The sequence below is a fragment of the Sinohyriopsis cumingii genome, unplaced genomic scaffold (genome assembly GCF_028554795.1).
Source record: "Sinohyriopsis cumingii isolate HCF-2022 unplaced genomic scaffold, ASM2855479v2 utg000127l, whole genome shotgun sequence".
In the NCBI taxonomy this organism is placed as follows: Eukaryota; Metazoa; Mollusca; class Bivalvia; order Unionida; family Unionidae; genus Sinohyriopsis; species Sinohyriopsis cumingii.
Genome location: NW_028315871.1, coordinates 6,993,493 through 7,004,308, shown reverse-complemented (window position 1 = coordinate 7,004,308; position 10,816 = coordinate 6,993,493). Strand labels below are relative to the sequence as shown.

At 37.1% G+C, this 10,816-nt stretch overlaps 1 protein-coding gene and 1 long non-coding RNA gene across 2 annotated transcripts in view; one reads left to right on the top strand and one right to left on the bottom strand.

The window, feature by feature from the left end:
- The window catches only part of LOC149774876 (uncharacterized), a 138,068-nt gene that overhangs the window by 39,535 nt on the left and 87,717 nt on the right, over positions 1–10,816 (bottom strand). The window lies entirely within an intron of this gene.
- LOC149774878 (uncharacterized) lies at positions 788–9,078 on the top strand. The gene is made up of 2 exons (XR_016416700.1): positions 788–1,163; positions 8,544–9,078. It is a non-coding gene; the product is annotated as an uncharacterized LOC149774878 (long non-coding RNA).

Sequence of the window (10,816 nt, the reverse complement as noted above, 5' to 3'; positions counted from 1 at the left end):
TGAATTGAATTTAGAATGTCAAGTCGGTGAGGAAAACACTCACAATGACTTAGACAACTAGTAAATTATAAAATAGACAAATAACTTGTGTTTTATAGATTGCTAGAATAATCAAGTATTGTTGAATTGAAGTTAGAATGTCAAGTCGGTGAGGAAAACACTCACAATGACTTAGACATTTTATTTCCCTAAGAACTTTGTTGGACCTATAATTTAAGAAGAAAAAAGGAATTATATATTTGTAGTGTAGCAGAACTTTTCTGTATGTCTTTAGCTTCATAAAACTAATTAAATAAAGAAAATAAATAAAGAAATGAATAAAAGTATTGGTCTGTGAGGACAACACTCACTTGACCATATAACTGAATTTCAAATAACAAATGATAAAACAATATCTATATTGCTTGTAAAATAAATTAGAAATGACTAGAATGTGTACAAGTTGGAAGAGAGAAAGGAATTAAAAATAATATTAAAAAAAAAAAAAAAAAATTGATTTGCACTTAAATAAGCTTTAAAAAAAAAATATTTACTGTCCAAAATATTGCCTAAAGTTACATAATTCTCTAATAAACTAAACAAAACAAAATAAAAAAAAAAAATAAAAAATAAAACTCACAATAACTGTGATGTACCTAGTTTGATGGCTGCTAGCTGACTGAACCCTCTCAAGCAGCCCACAAAGCCTTATATACTCCTGACAAAACCCACAATACCCACAAAACCCACAATACCCACAAAACCCACAACGCCCACAAAACCCACAATACCACAAAACCCACAAAACCCACAATCCTTGTTGGAATGTTCAAACCATCAGGCGCTAGTATTGAATGTATATATTTAGTAAATTTTCACAGTGATTGTTTATGGAAATTACCAGCGGGATATTTTACACATTACTACATTGCGAATGAATTGCCATAAGTAAAAATAGAAAAAGAAAAAAAATTCAGTTTTGTATTTCGCGGCACATACCGTGTTAGCCTGTCGCTATAGCAATGGTTCGGAAACCGTGTTATGCACTCTTACAATATTACCGAGGTAGACCGCATGAAAGGGTAGTCAACAGTTATATGTACCAAATAAACAAAGAAGAGGAAAAACAAACTTAAATGCAATGACGTATACAAACGAAACCCCAGGGACTATAAACACATTGAGTATGTAGTGTACAGTCTTAAGCTGTTAACTAGAAATAGCCATTAATCGAATTATCAAGGATGCCAGCCGCCGGCATGATACTCCCTATTTTCGCTATCACAAAAACACGTAGACTATACCAGCTAACTATTAATCGACAAGTAAACAAAACACAGGATCCTAGAAAATAGTAATGTCAACTCATTTGAGCAATTCACTGCTAATGCACAGATTTATAATTTAAAAAAAAAAAAAAATCTATACCGAATTGGACGGCTTGTATGAATAGTGTTTACCGTATATATGCATGCATACCTCACTCCCTAAATGCAAGTTATTACAATACCCTCTGCCAAGAGTGTTAGTGTCCTCACCACACTCTTAAAATTTACACTGAAGGCACTTGTATACACAAAACTGATGCTTTAAATTTTATAGAAGTACTGTAGTAATGGTAGGAGCAGTTGAAATATAATGGTTATAATTTACACAGAAAACTCAACATCTTCAGGAACAAGAACATGGAATTAAATTACTCAGATTATCTATAAACAATAGATACTGTAATTCAACACTGATATCAATAATATCTTAAATTCCAAATTCCGAGCCTACAGATGTCCACAGGTTTCAAGCACAAATACTATGTTAACAATGAAATGTTTAAGAACATATGTACACTAATTTGGCTTAAGAGACAATTCTGGGTACAAGTTTTGTTTCCCTATTATAAAGTATAAATTGCACAGTAAGAAAAATTCAGTAATTTCAAATATATGTGACAATACTAAATGAACTTATTCATTATTCAATACTAAACTGCATATGACTGTTAAAAGAAACAAACTTGCATACCTATTGTGATCCTATGAACCAATTTCAGACTACATATTGTAGAAAGAAAAAAAAAATACTTTACATCTGTATGAAGTAACTTATTTTTGAAGTTTTCAACTTTCCTTTAAACAGCAAATGTGTTAATATAAACTCATGTTGCTAAACTGATATAAGCAATTCTAGAAAAGATGAATATGTATATAATGTATTCCATTTACTGACTGATAATATACTGTTAAAATTAAAGTTTACAACGCTTGATATTTCAGGGTAAGTTGAACATATAATTGGCAAACTTCAGAGCAGTGAGCCAAATCAGTTAATGCATGCATGACATTTTAAAATCAAATATCGGTGTAGTTTACAACAATAATATATATGCCAATAGAATGCAATGCATGACTATAGAGGGAAAAAAAAAATTAAAAAAAATAATTGTCATTAGGAGCACACGTCTACTTGAACATTGGTTGTATGCCTGTACTGGCCAAAATAATTGTATGCGGCATGCAGTTTGATATGCCAATAGATAATGCATCATCACTTAGGTGAGCCCAGAAAAAAAAAATTAATATAAAAATATTATTATAATTTTTCTTGTTTTTCAACCCTGTTTAGTTTCAAATATATAGTCCTTGCACTAACTATTCAAAATTGACATTATATTACTGCTTCACAACCAGCTCTGTCAATATTTATGAACTGTGTTTTAAACAACTAATGTTCTTTTCCAGTTCTTGATTCCAGGACCGCCATTCTGGAAGCCTTTATCGTCCATCTTGGGGGTTTTTCACCTGTATATTTCTTCAGTTTGTTGTGATGAACAAGTTTTTCTTTCCCAAAATGAATCCAGCTGTATCAGGTAATTTAAACAACTTATTGTCCGCTTGACAACATATGGTCCATCATACATGTTCTGCAATTTTGGTGACATATCTGTCTTCCTACCATCAGCTATTAACCACACTAAATCTCCTGGCTGGTAAGAACTCTGGGACACCTTGGCATCATATAAGTCTTTCTGGTGTCTTGCTGCAGACTGTAAATGTTTTCTGGCAACCTGATGAGCATGATGCATCCTATCTCTAATCAGATCAACATACTCACCATAACTTGTGAAATTTCCTCTTGTCTGGTTCTGCACATATCCAAATGCAAGTTCTACAGGCAACCTTACTTCTCTTCCTAACATCAGTAAGTTTGGTTTTAAACCTGTGGACTCGTGTGGTGTTGCTCGATAAGCAGCTGCTAAACAACCTAGGTGCAAATCCCAGTTCTCTTGCTCTCCCTTTAAATAGGCTTTGATCATCCTTAGAAGAGTACGATTGAACCTCTCTACTAGTCCATTACATCTTGGATTTCTAACACTTGTTCTAGTTTTCCGTATTTCTAACATCTGGCATAACTTTATGAAAATTTCACTTTCATAGTTCCGACCTTGATCAGAATGTATGGTCAAAGGGCATCCAAATCTGCTAATAACCTCCTCCAGTATTTTCTGTGCACATGTTTCAGCAGTCTGGTCAGGTACTGCAAATATTTCGACCCATTTGGTAAAATGATCAGTTGCAACCAAAATGTACTGGTTTCCCCTAGGTGTCTGAGGTAAAGGCCCCAAAATATCTGTTGCCAACCTATCTAAGGGTGCTCCAACTGCCATGTTAACCAATGGTGCTCTTGGGTTCTTGTTGGGTTTCTTATTTGCAGCACAAATATCACATTTCATTAAACAGTTCTTAATGTCTTCCCGCATTTCAAACCAGTAAAATCTTTGAAGGGTTTTCTCACGTGTCTTCTTTATTCCTAAGTGTCCAGATAACACAGAGTCATGCATCTGAAACATTATATCCCTCCTCAGTACCCAAGGAACAATGAATTGTAAATGTTCTCCAGTGCCATCTTTCCTGATGAACTTCTTAAACAGAACCCCATCCTGAAGTTCTAAGATATCCCATAATAACCAATAATGTCGAGTTGCTGCACTCAAAGCAGTAATTGCTGCACTCGATTGTTGTTTATTTTCTTGTTTTGCCTTCATGATAGGACCTATATCTTCATCTTCTTCTTGTAGTTGTTGGAGTTTCATCATGCTGTAGTTTCCAGCCCAAGCTACCCAGCTGTCTGACTTATTCTCCTTTCTGCAATGAACTTCTTTCTCCTTTTCAGGGACTAACTGTGTCTGTAAATCCTTTCTGTATTGAGCTCTGGTTTTCACAGTTCTTAAATTCTCACTCTCTTGTTCAGTCCTGACAGTGGGACCCACTGCCTGATTGGAACCCATCACTTGTTCTACATCATTAAAGGTCAGGCTGTCAACTACTTGATGGTCATCTGTAGTTTCTTCTAAATTAACAATCTGAAGACCCTCTGCCTGCTTAGGACCCAATCTGTTTGTTGCTGAGACATATCCCATCATGTTGTCTTCTCTTTTCCTACATTTCCTACATGGTCCACAGCGCAAAGGTTCCATCATATCAACATCATCACAGTTGCAATCACGTGGATTAGGACACCTGCTGAGAGCATCTGCATTGCCATGCTTGGTGCCACGACGGTATTCCACTGTAAAGTTATATGCTGATAGGATTTCAATCCATCTAGCTATCCGTACCTTTGGTTCTTTCAGTTTGAACAGCCAAACTAAAGCTTGATGGTCTGTCCTGATTTTGAAGGTTCTGCCCAAAAGGTATTGTCTAAAATATTCAACAAAATAACGTACTGCTAATAGTTCCTTGTCCGTTGCACAGTAGTTTTTCTCTGCTCTGTTTAAAGATCGACTGGCAGAGGCTATCACTCGTTCCTTCCCATCTTGGTATTGACTGAGAACAGCTCACTGGCATCGGTGTCGAGAATAAACTCACAAGTAGATAAAGGATAAGCCATGATATCTGTACTTGTAAGCGCTGTCTTTAGATGTTCAAATGCTTCATCACATAATGGTGTCCACTGAAAAGATTTCCCCTTGCGTGTCAATTCCACCAAAGGGCGTACAATCTTGGAAAAATGTTTCACAAAACGGCGATAATAACTTCCCATCCCTAATATTTGTCGTACCTCTGTTACATTTGCAGGTGTAGGCCATTCTAGTATTTTCATGATGTTCCTAGGGCATGGTTTTACTCCTTCCTTGCTAACAATATGACCCAAAAATTCCACCTCCTTTTGTAGTAAATGACATTTATCTGGCTTCAATTTTAATCCAGCATTTTGTATTCTTTGCAACACTTCTTCAAGTCGTAAATGTGTTCCTCAAAGTTTTCCCCAAAAACAATGATGTCATCAATGTAAATTAGACAGGTTTGCCATTGAAGTCCTTGAAGTACTAACTCAACTAGGCGTTGAAAAGTACCTGGGGCTCCGGTAAGTCCCATGAGCATAGTCTTGTATTCAAAGAGTCCATACTTGGTGACGAAAGCTGCCTTTGGAATGTCTTCACCCCTTACTGGAATTTGGTGATACCCTGAGGTAAGATCCAGTGTTGAGAAGGACTCTGCTCCAGCGACAGCATCCAAGCAATCTTGCACACGGGGTAAAGGAAAAGCATCTTTAACAGTTACTGCATTCAGTCGTCTGTAATCAACGCAAGGTCTAACCTGGCCATTCTTCTTTCTAACCAGCACAATGGGTGATGCCCAAGGTGAAGTTGATTTCTGTATTACTCCTTTATCCTCCAGTTCTTGTATTGCTTTCTTTTCATCTGCAGCAAAGGCCAATGGCACTCGTCTTGGGGGTTGTTTGACTGGTTTTGCATCTTTAGTGTCAATGCTGTGCTCAATTAGTGTTGTCAATCCTAAATCATTGTCATCTCTGGAGAATGTATTTGCAAACTTATTAAGTAAATTTGCTATCACTTTTGATTCTTGTGGGCCTTTTGTTGCAACAGTACTCTCATACAAATCTTGTAAGTGTTCTGGTACAATGCAGCTTTCAGTCCCAGCAGAGATATCTCTTTTTACATCCACTCTTTCGAAGTTACTCTTCATCCCACTAAGACATTGTCTTTCTGACTTCTGATTTTTGATTCTGCGGATTTGGCTAAAATTTCTGGTTTCTTCAGTATCTTCAGTGTCAAAGAGTGTCATTTGAATACCGTCATGTCTGTATGCTTGTCCAGTGCGTGTATCCTGTTTGATAAATACAGCTGTTGGGTATGGATTGAGTACTCTAAGTTTCTGAGTGACTTTATCTTTTGTGTCCACTAGGGCAGGAGCCACAATCAAGGAATATTTATCTGTAAAATTTTCACTTGGTTCAATCAGAAACTCATTTTGTTTTATAATTCCATCTTCTTCCTTCCTATCCACAAAAACATCTATTACTGCTTCACTATTTCCTGGTATGATGAAATCGTCTGCTGTTCTTACGTTTCTCACTGTATCATCATTAAGTCCAATCTGTATGCATGGTATTGATACACCATGAAGTTTAATTACCCCTTTGCTTAGCAAAATGTCGGCAGGTCCATCATTCTCATTTTGCAGTATGTCTATTCCAAGAAGTCCTTCGTCTTCAATTTTTGCAACTATAACTTCCCTGTCCAGTTTCAGTGGTCCCAATTCTAGATGAAATGTGGCTTTTCCCAATTCTTTTAACAGTGTCCCACCTGCTCCAGCCAAAGTTACAGACTTCTTTAACGGTGGACGTTTCTCCTCAGGTATTTGATTATAAACTCTGTCAGCAATAATGGTCTTTGTTGCACCCGTATCTGCAGTAAACATCAGTTTCACCCCTTCTATTGAACCCTTAATGTAAATTCCATCATACTTTGGGATGCGTCGTCTGATAAATTCTGGATTTATTTGATCATTATCTTCCATATGTGGGCTCTTGTCATATGGGGCTGCACTTAGGCCCGTGGAGCCAGCCCTATCTCGTTTAAAGCATCAGAGTTGCAAGCAGTCGGAATGGTGACTGATTTCTCTTGAAGAGTGGGTTCTCCAGTTTGCATATTTGACCTCGGTCCATCAGCATAGAGTTTTGTATGCTTAAATGGGCAGTCTCTTGAAAAATGTCCCTGCTCCCCACAACTAAAACAGGTTAGATTGTGACCATTCCCCTCAGTTTTCCTCTGATAAGTTTGCATTTGTTGCCTGCTTCCCTTGCGTAGCAATGTGGACATATTGTTTTGCTGTATTCTCTTCAACCCATCTTCAATTTTCTTTATTTTATCAACTATCTGTTGTAGAATTTCTTGGTCTTGGGATTTATTCCCGCTAGATTTCTCACTTTCTATCGTGTCTTCTTTTCTTGTCTTTAGAGTGACAGGTCCAACCTTTACTGTATTCTGTGTTTCTTTACACCATCATTCTTTACTGGTACCCGGTATACATGCTCACCTGTTCCGTACTCACCTTCCTCAATTAATTCGCAATCATCATCTAAATCTGACTCAACTCCCTGTGGTGTAGTCCTTCTGGTCATCTTTTTAAATGTTCTATCTTGCGCAGACTCATGGACATTGGGACGTGTCTTGGTTTGCATAAAATTTACTACATGATACACTGCTTCATCAATGTCATTTGGTTCCTTGACATATTCTACCTGGAAACGTGCTCTGTCATCATACAGACCATCTAAAAATCTTCTAAGTAAATCTTCTCTTCTGGTTCTTGTGTCTCTGTTAGGATGTGCCTTGTCATACAGCCGCTTTAACTCTGCAGCATACTCCTCTGCAAGCTCTCCTGGTTTTTGCTTCCTTCTGCTGAATTGCCCAGCATAAGTCTTTGTTGTCTCCACAATACGATAGCGATTGTTCAGCTCATTCACTAGTGCTCTGAAATTTCCTAAGGTCTTTCTAGGAAGCTGACTGAATACAAAGTCCCCAGCCTGTCCATGCAGGCGTGGTAATAACTCATCCAGTTTCTGCTCATCGGTCCAGTGTTGCCTATCAGCTATTGCTGTAAACCTGTTAATCCATACATTCCATGATTCTTTCCCAGTAAATGCAGGAAGTCGCACACTATGACTCCTTGCAGTTCTGAAACTTGTGGCCTGTCCCATATTTAGACTAGATCTGGAAATGCCCGAACTATACCCTTCAACTTCAACATCACTCCCATCTGATGAACTCATAATATCATCAGCATTACCTTCGCTATCCTGTGACATTCGTGTCCTTGCCGAATGCACTTTTCTATTACTTCTTCTTGTCTCAATAACTGAATCTCGAGACTCCTCAGCTGGAGTATTTCCACAAGATGGTGACTGGGCCCTAGCCACCAACCCTTGTAATACATTCTCTATACTCCGCATTGTCCCAGATACCTCTTTCATAAACCCTTGCATTGCAGTACTTACTGCAGATACAACGCTTCCAGTCAGATCTGTAGACTTTTCCTTGGCCATTTCAGCATTTTCTCCAATAACATCAACTTGGTCAACACCATGTAGATTCCTCTGCCACTCTCTGGTGGCTGGCAACACCTGGACAGATGCATTTAATCTTCTTGACCTTCTCTCAGTAGCTTCACATGACCTACTTGGCCCTGCATTATAATCAATATCAGTTGCCCTATTATCGTTTAAATCTTCATTTCTCATATGTGTCCTGTCGTCTTTTTCAGAGATGACATCCTCACCAAATTCACTGTGATCTTCAACTGCTGATTCCACTGGAAATCTGCATCCAGCATCCATTTCTACTTCACATGAGGACCCTTTGCCTTGGATCTGGTCCTGCTTGACAGTCAGTTGACTCATCCCCTGAGCTTTTTGATTCCCCTGTTTGCCCATGACAGATACAACAGCTCAAATTAAGGTGCAGTATACCCAGACTCACTTGTTTGGAGCTCTGTATCAGCAAGATATCTCCAGCGGAACCTCCTCCTGAGGTACTTGCAACTTCTCTTGGACCTGGGTTTGAATCTCAGGATCTGTCTTCCACAATGGCAGATCCCACCGCTGCCACCAGACTTTGTAACGGCCAAGCTAGGTCCTGATAATACTATCTTGGAGTATCGCACCAGGGATGAGTATGCTTCTTATCAGCTGACTGAGGAGGGGGAGAATGGAGTAAACTCGAACTCTTGATTTCTTTTCAACCATAACACAAGATGATTCATTTATTAAGAAACAGCGAATAAAGCCAGTTCATGACCATGACAGTCTTGTTGTTTTGTCCTAAGCCAAAATATTATCATTGTTTGAAGGTACTGTATGGTATATGATAATTTCATGCAAGGTCAGGATACACATTAGCACTATGCTATTAGTTCATTATATTATTTCTTCTGATGAGTAAAGATTATATTAGAGTTACCATATGTGAATTTAGTTGCATTAAAGGTTACTACAGAAGAGAAACTATGATTTGATTGTAATCGTGAAATGTAAAAATCTGCAAGGAAAACACTTGCTTGACTTTACACTTCAACCTTCGCGTAATACTTATTTGAAGTGTATTGGTATAAATGGAAGTAAATTGGCTGTCAAGTCGGTGAGGAAAACACTCACAGTGACTTAGACAACTAATAAATTATAAAATAGACACATAACTTATGTTTTATAGATTGCTAGAATAATCAAGTATTGTTGAATTGAATTTAGAATGTCAAGTCGGTGAGGAAAACACTCGCAATGACTTAGACAACTAGTAAATTATAAAATAGACAAATAACTTGTGTTTTATAGATTGCTAGAATAATCAAGTATTGTTGAATTGAAGTTAGAATGTCAAGTCGGTGAGGAAAACACTCACAATGACTTAGACATTTTATTTCCCTAAGAACTTTGTTGGACCTATAATTTAAGAAGAAAAAAGGAATTATATATTTGTAGTGTAGCAGAACTTTTCTGTATGTCTTTTAGCTTCATAAAACTAATTAAATAAAGAAAATAAATAAAGAAATGAATAAAAGTATTGGTCTGTGAGGACAACACTCACTTGACCATATAACTGAATTTCAAATAACAAATGATAAAACAATATCTATATTGCTTGTAAAATAAATTAGAAATGACTAGAATGTGTACAAGTTGGAAGAGAGAAAGGAATTAAAAATAATATTAAAAAAAAAAAAAAAATTGATTTGCACTTAAATAAGCTTTAAAAAAAAAATATTTACTGTCCAAAATATTGCCTAAAGTTACATAATTCTCTAATAAACTAAACAAAACAAAATAAAAAAAAAAATAAAAAAATAAAACTCACAATAACTGTGATGTACCTAGTTTGATGGCTGCTAGCTGACTGAACCCTCTCAAGCAGCCCACAAAGCCTTATATACTCCTGACAAAACCCACAATACCCACAAAACCCACAAAACCCACAATACCCACAAAACCCACAACGCCCACAAAACCCACAATACCCACAAAACCCACAATCCTTGTTGGAATGTTCAAACCATCAGGCGCTAGTATTGAATGTATATATTTAGTAAATTTTCACAGTGATTGTTTATGGAAATTACCAGCGGGATATTTTACACATTACTACATTGCGAATGAATTGCCATAAGTAAAAATAGAAAAAGAAAAAAAATTCAGTTTTGTATTTCGCGGCACATACCGTGTTAGCCTGTCGCTATAGCAATGGTTCGGAAACCGTGTTATGCACTCTTACAATATTACCGAGGTAGACCGCATGAAAGGGTAGTCAACAGTTATATGTACCAAATAAACAAAGAAGAGGAAAAACAAACTTAAATGCAATGACGTATACAAACGAAACCCCAGGGACTATAAACACATTGAGTATGTAGTGTACAGTCTTAAGCTGTTAACTAGAAATAGCCATTAATCGAATTATCAAGGATGCCAGCCGCCGGCATGATACTCCCTATTTTCGCTATCACAAAAACACGTAGACTATACCAGCTAACTATTAATCGACAAG